The sequence below is a fragment of the Lissotriton vulgaris genome, chromosome 11 (assembly GCF_964263255.1).
Source record: "Lissotriton vulgaris chromosome 11, aLisVul1.2, whole genome shotgun sequence".
NCBI lineage: Eukaryota > Metazoa > Chordata > Amphibia > Caudata > Salamandridae > Lissotriton > Lissotriton vulgaris.
The window spans coordinates 690,233,586-690,253,733 of NC_141699.1; positions in this window are offsets into that span (position 1 = coordinate 690,233,586).

Sequence of the window (20,148 nt, forward strand, 5' to 3'; positions counted from 1 at the left end):
GTACAGGAGGGTCCTGCAAGCAGCTTGGCTGACCCTCCATGCTCAGCTGGAGGAGCATGAGCAGCAGAGACCAGGTAAGTGCATCATATGCAATATGTGTCTGGGAGTATGAGGTGAGTGAAACAATGTCTTACCATTGTGTGTCCCATGCCTCCATTCACCAATTCCGTGTCCATGCAGCAGTCACCAATATTAAAAAGGCACACTTTGGCATATGGACTGTACTGGACAGAGTGCATTTTGGGAGTTGCAGTTTCTTCATGACAACTGGGTAAATGAGCCACACTTGTGCATTCATATTGAAATCTGCTCTGCCAGCATGACTACCATTGAACCAAGCAAATCATAACTGATGTGTGCATTGGATGAGCAATGATATAGACACTGTCCAGTGTGCGCATGGCAGGCCAAAGGGTATTGGATGCTATGACTTGCCTTGCATTTGTGGAGTTTGGGTTCCAATTGAGACAGATCATCATGTGCCATGGAGTCAAGACAGACTTTGAGATCCTTGCATCACTCTTAAGTGTTCCAAAATTTGTAAGGTGTGTCCACTGACAGAAGTCTCGCCCTCAGTGGCCTTTATGTCATTTCACATGTACGGGTAGCTGTCACAACAACCCATCACTTTTCACCGGTGTACTGCACTACCTTTTAAATCAACAAAGCAAATATGTGGCACTGGATTGTCAGATTTTGTGTGGGGATGGCAAAAGGCTGGACTCACAATGTAGCTAGAGAAGTAGTCCAGACCCCATGTGGATGTGTGACCCACATTTGTAATATGTCTTGTCCCATACAATGCTACAAAGCAGATGATACTTGTCCAGACGTTAAATAGCTGCAACTCCATATCAATGGCCAAATTCAATTAAATCTGGACTCTTCATGTTCTCCTATGGTGGACTGGTTTTGGAACTGGCACATGTAGCAGTAACAGGACACACAGATCACAAGAATGCCTAGGTTGAGGGTTGCCCAATACAGTTGCGTAAGTCACAAAAATTCAAGTGAGATGTCCATATCAGATTCAATTCAGTAAATGACAGTGAAGATACATGTAATGTAAGTTCATAAACACTGACAACTGTAGAGTGTGATCAGAGGAATCCAAAGTCTGACCTTGGCTCATCTATGTATGTGTCTCGTCCTGCATGAAACAACCACCACATTAGGATTTTGCTTACATTTCAGCAGGCACAGCTGGCGATACAGAAGAACAGCAGGAACAGGTCTGGAGCAGGAGGCCAACAATGCGCCGGGGGCTACACCCTCTTTCCACTGGAGAGGATGAGGAGGGACCCTCAACATCAGGAGGCAAGGGGATTGCGCCCAATCTGACCGAGAAAGAACACTACTCTGGTGCTATGTCCCAGGTAGAGGCTGTGGACATTGAAGGTGGGCAGGGAAGGAGCCGACACCCCTGACCATGATGTGGTGGAGAGCTACTCTCCCCAGACTCTTCACCAGTGGGTCCTGAAGAGGTGTCCCCTGGGCAGGCCAATACTCATTCTGTGCCTGTCATTAGCCCCTCCCTACCTCTAGAGTACCCAATGCATTTGGGGGCTCCAGCTGCATCCCCTGCAACCTGTCCCCCTCCTCGTCACTGCCAACTTGAATGCAACATCTGCTGCAGACCTGAGGCACCACATCTCTTTTGTAACCCGCGGCCCCTCACGGTGTTGTTCCTCCTGTGGCTGTGCCAGTGGACTTGAGTTGGATGTGTGAGGGTCAACCAGACATGTCCACTCGCATCATGCTACAAATGTGTCTGGAGATACGCATGATGTGAGAGGACATTGTCCGATCTCTGGACAACCTCACCACCAGCGTCAATTCCATGGCCACAGCCATGTCGTCTGTTGTCTCCCAAATCCCTTCCATTACTACTGTCAATGTCTCCCCCTGTCCTTTGCCCCACACTTTTTCCTCCGTACTCCTCGTTTGTTCTGATCCCATGTGGTGACTGTTCCTGCACCAGCCAGCCATGTGCCTGCATCGGAAGCTGAGGATCTGGACAGTGTGGTACTGGAGGATGACCAGAAGGACACTTGACTTTTTGACTGAGACGTCGTTGTGGACAAAGATTTCATTTTCCCCTTGTAAATAGACTGGTTTCCCTGATGCTCCCTGGCGTATTATATTTTTTTCCCCACCCCAATCCAAGTTCCCTTTCCCATCTGCATTAAGATCACCATTTGTTTTCCTTTCTCACTTCCAAACGGACGGTTGTTTTCTGTTCCTACATAAATATATTTGAGGATTTCATTTTGAATGTCTGGTTCAGAATATGGACACATATATTTTGTGAGTCATCTGCTATGCACATATTAGCTTGTTGCAATGATGGTTACACCTGTAACTGTGTCTCACACACACACACACACACATTCCTACATCGTTATACAGGACATGATACAAAACAGAATCTTACTTTTGTAGATCTTTATTTTTCTATACACATATTCACGCGGTCAATTTGTCTTGGGGGTCTTGTCACTGGCGATCGTGCTTGCGACTTCGCAATTTTGGAGGTGATGATCGCTGTGAGGGGTCTGGTTGGGCTTGTCGCCTACGTGTAGGTGGGTGTTGTCCTTGTGCCTGTCCAGGGTGATCTAAATGTGCAGGGGCAGATGGTGTCTGCACATTTAGTGTTTGTGCCTGGACAAGGGCTGGTTGGGCACATGGTGGGATTGACTGTACAGGGGTTGGTGGTGGTTGAGCACGTGGTGGGAGTGACTGTACAGGGCGTGATGGTGGTTGTGGAGGTGATGGGGTGACTGTTCAGGGGATGGGGGTGGTTGTACAGGTGGTGGGAGTGACTGTACAGGGGGTGATTGTGGTTGCGGAGGTGGTGGGGGTGCCTGTTCAGGGTGCCAGTGTGGATGTGTACCTTTGCTGTGGTGCTGTGCAGTTGGTGGAACAGGTGTGTGGATGTGCTGTCCTGCAGGCAGATATGATGGCTCCTCTCCCTGCGCTGACCATGAAGGGAGACTTGGATCATTTTCAGCATGCCCTCCATCATCTTCATGGCTAAGGCATGGTGTCTTGCACTCTCTTTCCTTTGGATGGATATCAGGTCTCTCATATTCCTGGACATGTCCTGCCAAGTTCTATCCATCCTATCCAAAGCTTGGCTCACCCTGTCCACCACCTGAGGGAATTGGACCATGTCCTGCAGGGACTCATACATGTCTGACAAGGTAACCCCTATGGCACGAACGTCCTGATTCACATCTGCCTGCGTTCGGACGAAGTCCTGCTCCCACTGGCCACCGTAGCCAGGTGCAGGCCCTCTCTGCAGGTGTCTGCCATGGATGGGATGAGCAGGTCCAACAGCAGGGCATCAGGAAGGTGGAAGACTGTGGGCAGGAGAATGGTGCTCAGGGGATACCTGCACCACAACAGGGCTGGTACTTCCCACAGATGGTGGAGAGGATGGCAGGGATACACTGTGTAGGGAGGAGCGGGTAGGGAAACCACCATGTCGGTGCTGGAAGTGAGAGCTGTGAGGGAGTGATGTCTGTATTGGGATGCGTAGGAGCTTTGGCTGGTTTGGGAGGAGGCTGACGAACATTGCTTGGCGGAGGATGTGCTGCCTTGACTGATTTTTGCAATCTAGCAGGATAGCTCTCATTGGCATCAGTATCGTCATCCACTGAGTGGATGGACATGTAGTCATCATCATCCACAAACTCAACGTCCTCAGTGAAGTGAAGTGAAGTGAGAACAAATTTATATAGCACACTACCACTCCAGGGAGCATCTTGGCGCTTTGACTACACGCCTGCCAGCAGATGAGTACAGCTGGACTGTCCTTAGCTGTCGATGAAATTCATATCAGTGCTTTGCGTCCTGTGTCTGACAGTGTATAAATCCACATTTTCAGCAATTTTCTGAAGTTTTGCTCAGTAGTGGCCTCACGAAGCTGGTGGGGTAGCTTGTTCCAGGCTTTTGAACCAATCACTGCTAGGGATTTACCTCTCTTTGTCGCCTTCTTGAATTTGGGGACAATGAGCAGGTTGGCTGTGGATGACCTGAGTTCCCGAGATGCATGGTATCGCGTGAAGTGTGAACAGGATGCGCTTATCAATCTGGAGCTAATGCAAGGCATCCAATGCAGCAGACGCCAAGGATTTTCTCGGCCATCTGAGTACCAGTCTGGCGGCTGCATGCTGGACCATCTGAAGTCTGTGCAGGACCGATTTATTGGATCCTGCATACAGGCTATTACAGTAGTCCAGTCTAGATGTTGTCAATGCAACTGCAACCGTTCGTCTGGCATTCAGATGGAGCAGATCAAAGAATTTTCTAAGGCCCTTAATGATGTTGAAACATACACCACCACTTCCCTGGCTTGCTGTTTGAAGGATAGGGTATCGTCAAATTTGATCCCCAAATTTTGTGCTGCATTTATAGTGTTTGGCGGGGCCTCTGCGTCCTTTGGCCACCATGACTGAGGTGAGAAATAGTTGTTTGGTCCAAATGACAAAATTTCCGTTTTAGCGGAATTACACTTTAGATGATTGTTGGTCATCCAAGTCAATGTCGCAGATAGGCATTCCTGCAGAGTCTGTTCAGCATTGGTCGAGTCCTTGTCAAGGACAAGTACCAGCTGTGTATCATCTGCATACGCAATCGTGCTGATGTCAAAAGAAGAGATCAGTTTGATCAGGGGGACCATATACAAATTAAAATGTGTGGGGCTCAAACTCGAGCCCTGTGGTACCCCTGTATTCAGAGCCTTCTCCTCCGAGCAAAATTGCCCCAGCGAAATGACCTGGCGCCTGTGCGTCAGGAAATTTCTGAACCATTTTAACACGGTGCCTGCTATGCCTGCATTTGCCAGGCGATGTAAAAGGATAGCATGGGACACTGTCAAATGCTGCAGAAAGATCCAGCAGGATCAGGACAGCCTTTTTGCCCTGATCCAGTGCAGCTCGAATGGTCTCTGTCGAGGACAGCAAGGAAGACTCCGTAGAATGATGGGCCCTAAAACCTGCTTGGTTGGGATGAAGAATATCATTCCCTTCTAGGAATGCCATTAGCTGTTTGTTTACGCAGGATTCTGCCAATTTACATAGGACTGGAAGGAGCAAAATAGGGCGTAAGTTAGATAGGGTCGTGGGATCCTGCAGTGCCTTCTTCTGCAGAGGTCTTACTGCTGCAACTTTCCATTGCGGTGGAATCTCACCCGATAGTAGGGATGAGTTGATAATGGAACTTCCTCCTCCTCTTGCGTATGACTTGCTGCTGACATAACTGCCTGGAGGATCAGGGGATTCTCCCCTGTGATTCCCCGTCTGCCCGCACTGGTCCTAGGTCTGTCATCCTCATCCTCAGCATCATCTGGAGCACAGAGGTTGCAACCATATTAGTGATTGACCTGGTATTACATGGGGTGCAACACCAGGGTTGTATTAACTGTACTATGCATCAGCAGATGAGGATCATGTGACCTGGTTAGGGTACCACCACAAATGACCGCTCACACCATAGCACTAAGGTGTTACACGGAGATGTACATAATACTATCAAACTCACCAGCTCCAGCCACAACTTTCTGCCCCTTCGCATTCCCCCATGGTTTAATCTGCTGAACGTGTATCCTTATAGATGTTGTAGACATAGCTGTACAGGGTAGAGACAACATTCTCAATGATCTGCATCACCAATTGACAGACAGGTACATGTGACACTCCTGATTTGTATTTCGCTTTGTAAACAACATCTGTTGATTCCATGCAGAAGGGGATCTTGATCTCTGTCTTGGCTTAGTAATCTAAGCTAGTGACACACCTCATGCCAGAATTACCTGAAGGACAGGTGCTCAAGGGTTTCACTGCTACAGCCAGAATGTCATGCATCCCCCAGGATGGTACCGCTGCAGTGGTATCATCCTGTCAGCAGCTGTTATGAGACATGCATGTCCATATTTTAAGTCAACAGATGGTAGCTATGAGCCAACATGTCATTCTCAATAACCATATGCGGATAATCCAGGACAATGTGCAGCATGCTTACCTCATGGACTTTACATGTGGGCACCTTCTCCCACGCAGCATTTGCCAGCTGGTATCTCCACGCAGCACTGACATCAATAAGATGACACATCAACAGACAAACTTGTATGAGAAGATTACTGATATTTCAAGGAAGGGGATAAATGACCCGGACTCCTCTGCATTACACTGATTTCACCTTTACCATTAAGACTAACATTTTTCATGAGTGTAATGGTGTCTATTAACAAGTCAGCAAGGAGTTTATGTGTGAGATGTGCAGTAGTCAGGGACATGATGTTGCTCATTTGTGCTTCCCTATCCATGAGGTCACACAGCTCATTTTTGAATGAGAGAACACAGATTTCTTATGTCCATCCTTTAAATGTCCTCTGTCCCCATACTCTATTTACAACATCATGGTACTACTTAGCTGATAACGGTTGGTGTCTTGTAAAGCAGACATCCAAACCGCATGTGTCAAACACTCACCTTTACATGTAAATACGGTAGAAGAGGAAGCAAGCAGAAAACAACATTTGGTTATGATCACACATTGCGGATAAGCTGGAAAGCTTTGATGCTTCCCGCCTACATTGGATTATCGGGTTGCTCTTCAGCCAAGTATTTTGCAGGTGTAACTGCATGAAGATTCACCTTAGCAGCCCCTACACTAGGGGTGGACGGAATTTGCGTAATCGTTTTACGCAAATGTCCGCAAAACGTTAAAAAATCTCTGCGAACATGCAGAAATTCCGCGAACACGCGGAATTGCTTGTTCACGAGGCTTTTTTCCTGTTCTCAATTGCTGTTTGCGTTCTCGGGGGGAAATATCTCACAAACATGCATTTTTAGAACGCGAACAAGCAAAAAGTTCGCGAAGTCGCGGAACGCAGAATTTTGGCCAAGTTCTCCGTGGAACGCAAAATTCCCCAAATTCCGCAAATTCCATGAGTGGAATGGAATTTACCGCTCAGGCCTACCCTACATCCATCTAAGTATGGGCAAAAAATCCATTCCGCTTGCGAAATTTGCGGATTTTCGACAATTTCGCGATCCGCGAATCTCGCGAAATTGACGAAAAATCCACAAATCCGCTCGCCGGCAGATTTTTTTTAAAAGCCCCGCAAGTTTGACCAAGTTACAGGCACACAGAGACAAATCTTCCGGCCCTTTACGCAGCTGCAGTGTAGGAAAAGCATTATACATTTACCCAACGAGGTAGCACTTACTGATTAGCCAGTAGAAAGTACTCCAGTTGAGTAGCGGTGTCACACAAACCGGTGGCGTCTTCTTGGATAAATATGAAGGGCAGGGTTCATTCTGGCATGATGCTCACAAAAATTAAACCTCAACAGGAAGCACTTACAGATATAAATAAAGCAGGTGCCCGAGTTGAAGCTCAAATTCAGTAACGCATTCATCACCCCAAAAACAATCGTGATCTTTGTCGAGGCTGGCAGGTGTGCTTTCTCCCCATATCTACCGTCGAAAATTAGCTGATACTGGATGAAGGCCTTTGCATCCTTCACTTTCACGAGCGCAATCCCTGTGCAGTTCCTGTGACCAGGGGCTTCTTTCTCCTCATCTGCTGGTCTGATCGTTCTCTGATCTTTTATACACAAGAGGCATGTGAACTCACATAGAAGCCCACCCGTTTGGCCCTGCCCACACACTATCGGTGTGCACCGTCTTCCCGCCATCTACCCACTATGATGGACAGCTCACTCAAGGGACCCCTGCGCCCTTCGGCGCGATGGCATAGTAACAAACACATGGTGACTGGGGACAACTCTTCTGGCACTTTACGCAGCTGTAGTGTAGGAAAAGCACTATACATTCACCCAACGAGGTAGCACTTACTGATTAGCCAGTAGAAAGTACTTTCAGTTGAGGAGAGGTAACACACAAAACAATGGCGTCTTCTTGGATAAATATGAAGGGGAGGGTTCATTCTGGCATGATGCTTCTGTCACAAAAATTAAACATCAACAGGAAGCACTTACAGATATAAATAAAGCAGGTGCCCGAGTTGAAGCTCCAATTCAGTAACGCATTCATCAGCCCAAAAACAATCATAATCTTTGTTGAGGCTGGGCAGGTGTGCTTTCTCCTCATACCTATAGTCGAAAATTAGCTGTGATGCTGGATGGAGCCTTTGCATCCTACACTTTCACGAGCGAAATCCCCGTGCAGTTCCTGTGACCAGGGGCTTCCTTCTCCTCATCTGCTGCTCTGATCGTTCTCTGACATTTTATACACAAGAGGCAAGTGAACTCGCATAGAAGCCCACCCGTTTGGCCCCGCCCACACACTATCGGTGAGCACCGTCTTCACGCCATTTACCCACTATGATGGACAGCTCACTCAAGGCACCCCTGCGCCCTTTTGGCGCGATGGCATAGTAACAAACACATGGTGACTGGGGACAACTCTTTTGTCACTTTACGCCGCTGTAGTGTAGGAAAAGCACTATACATTTACCCAACAAGGTAGCACTTACTGATTAGCCAGTAGAAAGTACTTTCAGTTGAGGAGAGGTAACACACAAAACGATGGCGTCTTCTTGGATAAATATGAAGGGGAGGGTTCATTCTGGCACGATGCTTCTGTCACAAAAATTAAACATCAACAGGAAGCACAGATATAAATAAAGCAGGTGCCCGAGTTGAAGCTCCAATTCAGTAACGCATTCATCAGCCCAAAAACAATTGTGATCTTTGATGAGGCTGGGCAGGTGTGCTTTCTCCCCATATCTATAGTCGAAAATTAGCTGTGATGCTGGATGGAGCCTTTGCATCCTACACTTTCACGAGCGAAATCCCTGTGCAGTTCCTGTGACCAGGGGCTTCTTTCTCCTAATCTGCTGCTCTGATCGTTCTCTGACCTTTTACACACAAGATGCATGTGAACTCGCATAGAAGCCCGGCCCGTTTGGCCCCGCCCACACACCAGCGGTGTGCACCGTCTGCTCGCCATTTACCCACTATGATGGACAACTCACTCAAGGGACCCCTGCGCCCTTCGGCACGATGGCATAGTAACACACACATGGTCACTGGAGACAACACTTCTGGCCCTTTACGCAGCTGCAGTGTAGGAAAAGCACTATACATTTACCCAACGAGCTAGCACTTACTGATTAGCCAGTAAAAAGTACTCCAGTATATATTTCTGCAAAGCCACGAGTTCGCAGATTTTTCCGCGAACTTGCAGATTACTTTGCCATTTCGCATGAATTCGCGGACTGCAGATCCGCAAAATTCGCCCATTCTTATACCCATCTCAAAGGTACATAACTGGCATCAGTGTGTGCCTCAGCCATACCAATTTTATCATGATTTAACCATGTATATTTTGCTAGGGATTTATCCTATCATTGAATTGCAAGCCTGTTGTGTTTTGATCAGTTCATATGACAAATTGTTCTATTGTATGTCCATTCTGCACTCACTTGGCATACATTTTGTTTCATGCTTTCATTTACCAACAGGGTCGGATCTAGCATGTGTTCAAATGCCATATGTGAGCATATTGTGATGCAGGACATCAGTGGTGTACAACACATACAACACACGCTGGGAGATGTCCAGACTCTAGTGACCTATTTAATAGACTCAGCAGCTGTCTTTCCAGGCCGGGCAAGGCCATTTGAAATATTCTGGGGGGGCACAGATCCATACTCAATCCTGATTTAATTTGGCAGGCAATAGCTGCCAAACTCCCTACATCCAAGCATGGGATGCTGTCCAAATTCCAGGTCGACTCCTGGGAAATAGGGGCAGCTAGGAGAGTTGGATCAGCTGATATTTTTGTGATGTCCCTGATGATATCTTGTACTTTCTGGAGGAAGAAACTCTGGAAGGTGTCACAGTCCGGGCGATCATTTCCTGGGGCTTTACTATCCAGCTGCGTTAGTTCCCTGAGAATAGCAAATATCTCCCTTTGCTTGTTTCCTGCACGTCCAATTCTGTCTTCATTAAGAAATGTTGTCTTCCTCAGCAATATATCAACCTTGTATTCTGACAGAAGTGCTTTATAAGTTTCAGACTCTGCCTGGCTATAATTGAGTCTCCACCTCCGCTCCGCTTGCCGGAGAACTTGTTTTTTCCTCTTAGTGAAGCATCAAACCAAGGGGCTCCATTCCCTTTTTCTCTGGTCCTCTCCATTCGCTCAGGGACCAGAGTGTCCAGGGCAGTGGGAATCCTGGCCATAAGGGCTGTAATGTCTGAGTCCAAATTTCCCTCGCTCCTCTCTAATGGTGGAAATGAGAGAAGCGTGGAAATCAGAGACTCAGGACCCGATTCACAGAACTAACTTAAGGCAAAATCCTAAACTTACTACCATTTTGGTATTCACAGAAGCCACTTACTCATATTGGTATTCACAGAAGGCACTTACTCATTTTGGTATTCACTGAAGTTAGGAGTCCTAACTTTAGGACTCCTAAATGAATTCTGTGAATACCGAAAGTCTTAAAGTTAGGATTTTTCTCAGTCTGGTAGTAGTAAAGTTGGGACTTCTAACTTTAGGACTTCTAAATGCCTTCTGTGAATACCGAAAGTCTTAATATTAGGATTTTTCTCAGTTTAGTAGTAGTAAAGTTAGGACTCCTAACTTTAGGACTCCTAAATGCCTTCAGTGAATACCGAAAGTCCTAAAATTAGGATTTTTCTCAGTTTAGGAGTCCTAAAGTTAAACTTTACTACTACTAAATTGAGAAAAATCCTCATGAATGGGTCCCTGGTGTGTGTCCCTGGTGTGTATGATTGTATAGGTTGTGTTATAATACAACTAGTATGAGGATGTTTTAATTGTCTTGCCACTATTCATTTTGTTGAACCAGATTTCCTTGTGTTCTTTATATGAATTTACTAAGACTGAATACATTTTTGTCATTAATTGTTTCGCATCACATTGCGCTCTTGGGTCTCTGCTGTCGGTGACTGCTTCCTGCGGTGTTGCTCCCAGGAGAAAACCTCTCGCTGAACAAGCCTGGTGACGGCCAGACCTGCCAGGCGAAGGGCCTACGGCGGAGAACTACCTCCCGGACAGCCAGGTGTGCTGCTCCGACCCTTTCATCGAGGAGGGGCGGAGAGTCGGACCTGTCAGGCCACCACAAACTGCCCACCAGAGCTGAGCCCACAGTCGGGACCTGCACAGAAGGGCGTAGCCTCTTACGTGGCCCTTCATTATGGCCGACCGCGCTGAACAGCGGACCTGGTGGAAGTGCGCAGCTAACCATGAGCTCTGCCTGAGGAAGACCGTCATGCCTTTTGGAGCCCGCTCGGCTGCAAGCACTCACTGCCACCCTGTGTGGGGTTTCCAACACCTAAAGAACCACTCTGTGACCCTGCTGCCGGCTGCTGCTCTCTGGGGCACCACCCCCAAGCCGAAGCCTTACCTGACAGACCAAGAGGTCACTGTGTGCTTGAATCAATAGGCGGACAGCCCGCAAAAGCGTGAAGCCCTGCAAGCAACTGCCGTGTCAAGAGTGATAAGCTGTTCACGGAGTATATGTTGGTGCGAGCAGGGAAGCAGGAACCCATCGATACTATATAGGACCGGTGAGGCTCTGGGAGACCACAGATCTACATCGCCACTCGAACCCCCCTGCTACTGCACTGGGAGAAGGAGGGGCCATCGGCTACAATTGAGAGAAGCTTCGGACTTTACAGGCCTATGTGAGGCTACGACTCACACTAATCACAAACCACACTGGGTGTGAGTGTTTGATTGATTCAGATGCTCCGTCCATCACCACCCCCTTTTGTACCGCTTTTGGCCACCATAAGTGTGGCAGGGTATGCTCAGACGTGAGTCCCTTGCTCACTTTGCCACTGGATTCAAGCAAGCCGGGCTGAAGACGGCTGGAATGCCAGAAACCGGTCCCCGGAAGCTTGTTTCGGGTCCAGTTTGGGCTGGACTGTTCCCATGAGGCACAGGGTCAGACTTATTTGCATATAGCCATGCCTGAACTGGAGTGGCAGAGTGGGCTAAAGAATGGTGATAGATTAAACCCAGATCTTTTGACTGGGTGTGAGTGTTTGATTGATTCAGATGCTCCGTCCATCACCACCCCCTTTTGTACCGCATGTACTATAGCCAGCATACCTTGTTAGTATGTCTTCTATTTCCACCAGGTCATGTGATTGATCGTATTTTGATTTCTTTATTAGTCACTTTACTAAAACAGCTTGCTGAGTGAACAAGGCAGGGGATTCTGCTGAAACACGTTACAGCCCTTATACTTTTAAAATATTAACAGCTTATTTTCACTGAAAACGGCGTCCTTGGAGTCTGGCTTAATGATTGTCTATGCTGGAAGTGTTGGAGGATATATATATATATATATATATATATATATATATATATATATATATATATATATATATATATATATATATATATATATATATATATTCACTGAAAAAACCATAGGTTTCACACCAGTTATAGTTAGGAATTAGCATTTAAAAAACCTATTAAATTCACTGAAAAAACCATAGGTTTCACATCAGTTATAGTTAGCTGGAAATTTTACTGATATAAAACCATTGAAATTCCCACGTTATAGTTAGATGGACTCACTATAACTTGCGCGTGCAATGCACTGCTGATGACATCACATATTACATCACTCATGACATGGTCAGTGACATCACTCATGACATCACTGATGACACCATCCAGTGAATGTGTGTCTTTCTGAAAAATAAATATATTTTATATATGTATATGTAAAAGTTGATGGAAGAATAAATGTTTACTTAAGTGTCTAAATGGATGGTTTTTAAAAATTGATTGGTTAACTGGCTTAATAAGACATCATCAGCAGTGCATTGCACGCGCAAGTTATAGTGAGTCCATCTAACTATAACGTGGGAATTTCAATGGTTTTATATCAGTAAAATTTCCAGCTAACTATAACTGATGTGAAACCTATGGTTTTTTCAGTGAATTTAATAGGTTTTTTAAATGCTAATTCCTAACTATAACTGGTGTGAAACCTATGGTTTTTTCAGTGAATTTCATAGGTTTTTTAAATGCTAATTCCTAACTATAACTGGTGTGAAACCTATGGTTTTTTCAGTGAATTTCATAGTTTTTTTAAATGCTAATTCCTTTGTATATCGAGTTTCTAACCTTTTTTTTTTTTTACAATTTGCTGTTTTTTTTTAAGTATTCATTTTTTTTATATAATTTTTTTCTTTTGCGCTCTGGGTGCGCGCTCCGGGAAGCTTTCAGCTAAGCTCTCCGGTAAGCTTTTCCGAGAGCTCATCTGAAAGCGCACCCAGAGCGCAACTGTCGTTCGTGAAAAAAAATATGAATGAAAAGTTAATAATAATGCAAAACATTTCGTACCATACAAATAAAATTAGTTTTTTTTATTAAGGAAAATGATTATGCATTTCTATAAAAGATTGATGACGTCACTTCGGCGCGCAACGTAAGTGCCCTCGGAAGCGCCTACGTGCGCGGCGCATAAACGCACGCAAAAGCGCCTACGATCGCGCCACGTTTGCGCCCCGGAAGCGCCTACGATCGCGCTGCGTAAACGCACCGGAAGTGCTCCGGAGCGTGCAGCGTAAACGCGTCGGGTCATGTGACCCTAAAATAACACTTTTCATTGGTTGCTAACAGTTTTTTTTTACAATGAATGAAATCCCCACCCATTTCCTTCACTTCTTCTTTCACTTTTGTGACTGAAAGACCTGCCTTTTTTGCTGCTCCATATTCCTGGATTCATCATGGCTGCCAGACCATCCAGCAGTGAAGATGACTCCAATGATTTCATTGATGAAGAGCCTCCTCAGCCGAAGGTCAAAGAACATTTCATCTGGAAATTTTTTAAGTTTCCAGCAGACCAGAAGAAGGTGAATGCACCAAAAGTAGAGTGCAGGATCTGCAAACAGGTCCTGTCACGGGGTAACCCCCCAAAAAAATACTCTTTTGGCAACTTCACCATGATTCGCCATGTGGAGAGGAGGCACCCCCAGAATTTTGCCCGGGAAAGTGTCAGGGCTCTGGCACAAGAGGTTCCCAGAGATGGGGCCTCTACATCAACAGGAGGAGCAACTTCTTCTGGAAGAGAACAATCACAGGGGCAGGTAGCAAACATTCAACCTGCATTTAACCATGGGGTCGTCAGATGCAGATACTGCAATCAACTCCTCACCTATGGGGAGCAAAGTGTCCTGCTCATGGTTTGGGCATTGGAGAACCATCACTGCCCTTCCCACCCCTAATTTTTTTCTTTTCTTTTTGCTCCTGTTGAGCAGTTTCTATTCCCTGTTTTTGTTCCTGTTCAGTTAAAAGAAGAAAACCAAAAGTTCTTTTCAGAACTACCTCCAATTCTCATCAAAGAGCTATAATCTTAAAAAATGAAGAGTAAGTGAAATATAGTGCATTGATAATTGAAAGGAGAATGAGTAAGAAAGAACAGAAAGGTATGAGAGGTGAAAGGAAGTGAAGTAGGAGGAATGAAAGAAGGTGAGTGTTAGAAAAGAAAGTTATGACACAGTGAATAAACTGGAGGCCTCATTTCTGAAAAGTGACGCATCGCTACGTGAAAACAGCGATGCGTCACTTTTCTGGACGCACTCCTTATGACATTCCAGATATGTCATATTTAATATATGACTAATCAATTCGCAAGGAGTTACAGATATGTCAGTATTTCTGACATATCTGTAAACACAAAAGTAACGCATTGCAGGAGTGCGTCACAAAAGTGACGCAACTCCAGTAATGTGTCCTTTCACATGGAAAAAGCACCATGTGAAAGGTTTGCTGTGAAGCAGGCGCAAGATTTTGGCGCAACAGCATCCTAAAAGTGACGCACTGCGTCATTATTACCAAGCTTTTTGCAAGGAACACCCCCTCTGCATGCATTATACCTGACACTATTTTTTAAAAAGTGACGCATCTAGGTACATGGGTCACTTTTTAAAACTCTGCGCCATATTGTATCTGCATCAGGTATAATGTATGCAGAGGGGGCAATCCCTCGCAAAAAGCTTGGTAATAACGACGTACTGAAATCTATGAGATTTCTCTGCGTCACTTTTAGGATGCTGTTCCGTCAAAATCTTGCGCCGGCCTCGCATCACTTTTATGTTTACAGATATGTCAGAAATACTGACGTATCTGTAACTCCTTGCAACATGATTCGTCATACATTAAATATGACACATCTGGAATGTCATAAGGACTGTGGACAGAAAAGTGACGCATCACACCAGCAGTGTAATAAAATGTGCCTCGTTGCACTATATTTAAAGGATGCAACAGCATCCTAAAAGTGACGCAGTGAAATCTCAAACATTTCACTGCGTCGCTATTACAAAGCTTTTAGTGGGGGAACACCCCCTCTGCATGCATTATACCTCACGCAAATATAATGTGGCGCTTGATTTTAAAAAGTGACCCATCTACCTAGATACATCACTTTTTAAATATAACGCAACGAGGCACATTTTTTTACACCACTGGTGCGATGCGTCACTTTTCTGTGCGCACTCCTTATGACATTCCAAGTAACGCATTGCTGGAGTGCGTCACAAAAGTGACGCAACTCCAGTAATGTGTCCTTTCAAATGGGGAAAGCAGCATGTGAAAGGTCTTGCCTCAGTCTAACACCTGCTGTAAAGCAGGCACAAGATTTTGACGCAACAGCATCCTAAAACTGACGCAGTGAAATCTCAAAGATTTCACTGCGTCGCTATTACAAAGCTTTTTGCGGGAGAACACCCCCTCTGCATGCATTATACCTGACGCTATTTTTAAAAAGTGACGCATCTAGGTACATGGGTCACTTTTTAAAACTCTGCGCCACATTATTTCTGCGTCAGGTATAATGTATGCAAAGGGGGCATTCCCCCGCAAAAAGCTTGGTAATAACGACGTACTGAAATCTATAAGATTTCTCTGCGTCACTTTTAGGATGCTGTTGCGTCAAAATCTTGCACCTGCCTCGCATCACTTTTATGTTTACAGATATGTCAGAAATACTGACGTATCTGTAACTCCTTGCAACATGATTCGTCATACATTAAATATGACACATCTAGAATGTCATAAGGAGTGCGCACAGAAAAGTGACGCATAACACCAGCAGTGTAATAAAATGTACCTCGTTGCACTATATTTAAAAAGTGACGCATCTAGATAGATGCGTCACTTTTTAAATATTGCATAACAATGCGCATTTTTTTACACCGCTGGTGCGTCACAAAAATTGACGCACAGGAGGCGCAAAACTAACAGCGCAAGGCCTTCATAAATATGGTCCTGGATTTTCCCCGTGCTTCGCCGGTGCGCGTACCATGCGCTTCCCCCGCGCAAAACGAAAAAAAATGTTTAATGCCCTGCAGGACCCTATTTTAGTCCCTACATCAAACCTAGGGGGTCAGAGGGGGTCTACTCTTCCCCCTTATGGTCATTTGCCCCTTTTTTTTTCAAACCCCTTGTGTCTCGATTTTACCGAGACACAAGATGGCGGCCGCTCCAGACTGTTTAGAATGTTTACAGACACCCAAGAGCCAATCAGCTTTCTGCGCGCAAGTCGCGTGTCGCGCCGGGAGCGCACTCAAGTGCGCGCACCGGAGAGCGCCTATAGATATATATATTTTTTTGAACCTTAATTACTCAAAATCCACTGGAGCACATATCTTGAGACATAGCAAAGGCACATCGGGCTACCAGTCCCTACAATTTTGCCAAGTTTGGTGTAAATCCATTCAGCCGTTCGGGCTAAAAGTGAAATTGACCGCCCTATGGAAATTAACATGGGGAAAATGCGTTTTGGGACCCCCCTTTTATCTCGGCCCCCGCATGACGTATCCCCCCCAAACTTTCAGGGAAGGACCGGAGCTCCGCGAGGCCATTTTCAGGAAATTTTCAGGCAGATTCGTCAACCGGTGCCAAAGTTATTCCAAATAGAATTTTGAGATTTAACATTGAAAAAAATCCTAACTATAACTACCTACTGGCGACCGCCAGTAGGTAATATATATATATGTTATTATATAACAGTGAAACCGGTTACTGACCCGCATTGTACATAACGTATTTTACGATGACTATGTCAGAAAAGTACAAGTTTCTTCTATGTCTATGAACTTTGTAAATCACGTGATATTCGAATCACAATGGCACTGTCACTTTAAAAAGCCTTCGCGCTCAAATGTAAATGTCGAGTGAACAAGCGGCGTTCGCGCCGCGAAACGCGTCTCAGGCATCTGGCTGCAATAAACATTTGAAGCACCGAACAACAACTGGGTCCGTGTCCTGTTTTGATCCAGCGTGAAGCAAGCGTGGGTTTTGAACACAGGATTTGTGATGTATTAACTGGGTGTTCCGAGCACCAGTTCAACACGGTACCCCTCTTACAAAAGTGGGCCAGCAGAGAAAACGGAACTTTCTTCCGGGTTGCTCCCGGTGGATGATCACTATCCTGGGAAGGAAACACTGCGGCCCCCCCTGCACCGAGAACAAGAAACAACGTACCTGGGAAACGGAGCGCGACGCGAGTACACCGGCCGGATGCGAGGGTGGATCAACACTCGCAAAAAGCAAGGAGCCTCGAGGTCGTCGCTGTTAAAGGTACAGTTCAAAAAGTCATTGCGGGGAGTGAAGAGAGTGTGTGCAAACCGACCAAAGCAAACGCGATAACAATTTAACCAGCGGACCCGCGTTTGCAGTATACAGGGTCGTAAAATAAATAGCAAAAACAAGCCAAGATGTCGAGCGACACAGTGAAAGAGAGGGAGGCGGCGGCTGTGGGAATGTTTAAAGACGTCCCGACAGCGAGTGGTAGCACCAAATCAAACGAAAGGAATATAACTAATTTACCAGACTCTGTGGCGGCTAAAATGAAATTACTGGAAAAGAAAATGAGGCAAGAAATGTCAAAGTGGTGGGAGTCAAGATCCCTCCAGAGTTACATAGAGGTGGGGAGGATCCCCAGAGGGCTCCGTATTTTAACAGCACCCACCTATGAGGAACCGAACCCAGGATTGATGAAAGAATGGGCGGAAGTAAATCTTGACTCCTCAAGGAGATTAACATTACTCCTAATTAAATATGCGGACATTGACAGAGCAAGGCTCTTAACTGAAATTGAAGCCATCAATGTGGAGTTAGCAAACATGGGCCAAGAAGATGAAATAGCTCGCCTGAGAAAAGAAATAGCGACCAGACTTAAAAAGGAGGAAGAGAAAATAAAAGACAGAAAAGCACACAAATTTCAACGCGACAAGGTTGATTATGAAATAGGACAAATCTTTACTTTTGCCCGAAAATTTGACAACATTCGCAAAAATAAACAACAGCAAAAAATGGGGCGAGGCAAAGGACACACAGCCAGTGCTCAGGCAAGATCAAGAGATGAAGAAGCTGGAACTATATCCAGCGATCAATATACGTCCAATAGTGAGGATGATTCTGAACTTAGAAGTGCGCCAACAACATCAACTGACGCGACGCCATCGCCGGGGGAAGAGATGGAAATTTTAGCCGCTCAAAGAATGACAGCTTTGAGACCCATGACCCGCTCGCAAACACACGGAAGTGGGCAAACTACAAACGCAAACAAAGGCGGAACGCAGCAAAACACAAGCAAACAATCAAATCAACCCCGAAGGAAAAAGAGTTACTGGAAAAGGAAACAAAACGAACAATAATCAACTTGTCAAAATTGAAACTAACACAAAAAGAGGAAAACACCTTGAGTCTGGGCTTATCATATTGTCCTCCAAATAACTTTGACTACCCCAACACCCGGATGGATTTATATAAAGGAGTGAGAAAGTTAAAGTTAAAAAAGTTATATGCCATGAAAAAATCTTCACAGGAAACAGAGGAAAGCCATCAACCTATTACACAGCCTCAAGAAGTAGACATGGAACAAGAGTTGGAGGATTTATGGAATGAAGTGAGCAGGCAAGAGGGCTCAGCACAACAAGAAACAACGACACCACTCAGCAAAGGAGCAGGTTTAACTAAATTTAAACCTAAATCAAAATACTATCCAATAATGGTACATGACGCCATAGATACGTTCCATGATGTTGTATCACAAAAAATAAAAAAATTAAACAAAAAAATAGGCACCAGCACTGTCATGCAAAGACATCGGAACCAAGACCACAGATACTTTCAATTAATGAAAAAACTCTCCACAAATAAAGAGGTGATAATTCGCAACAGCGATAAAGGAGGAAATATAGTTTTATGGCCTCATGAGGAATACATGAAGGAGGCTATGCATCAGTTGAATGATAGACAATGTTACTCCAGAACTGATGTTGGCAAACTAAAGGGTATGTACCAAACGTACTACAAAAAGTTATTGAGCTGGAAAAATAAAAATCTCATCAGCGACAATGAATATAAATATCTTAAAAACGATAACCCTACAGTGCCAACAATATACTTCATACCAAAAGTACATAAGGACTGCAACAAACCACCAGGTCGTCCGATTATCAGTGCAAAAAATAGCTTACTGGAAAATACATCAGTCTACGTGGATTATTTCCTCCAAGAGTATGTCAAATCACTGAAATCTTATGTAAGGGACACCAGTGACTTTTTAAACAAGATAAAGAACTTCCAATGGAATGGCGAATACATCATGATGGCAATAGACGTAACATCATTATACACCAGCATAAAGCACGAAGATGGGGTGCAAGCAGTAGAACACTACCTGAGAAATAGGGCCCCCATATTTCATCAACACAATGAAATGCTGGTAGCTATGATTAGATTTTGTTTAAACAATAATATGTTTATGTTTAATCATCTAATGTATTGCCAAACGCAAGGGGTAGCCATGGGGGCCAGTTTTTCTCCAAGTTACTCATGCCTACACATGGGGAAATGGGAGGAACTGGTCCTGGGAGGAGAATATGCTGAAACCTTACAGACAAAAGTGAAATTATGGCTAAGGTTTATAGATGATTTATTTGTAATCTGGCATGGAACAAAGGAGGAAGCAGAAATCTTTTTGGGAGAAATTAACAATAATCAATTAAATTTAAAATTCACGGCTGAGATCAGTGAAATAAGGGTGAGTTTCCTTGATACAGAAGTGTTTGTAATGAATAATACCTTGCAAACTAAGCTGCATAGGAAGAGA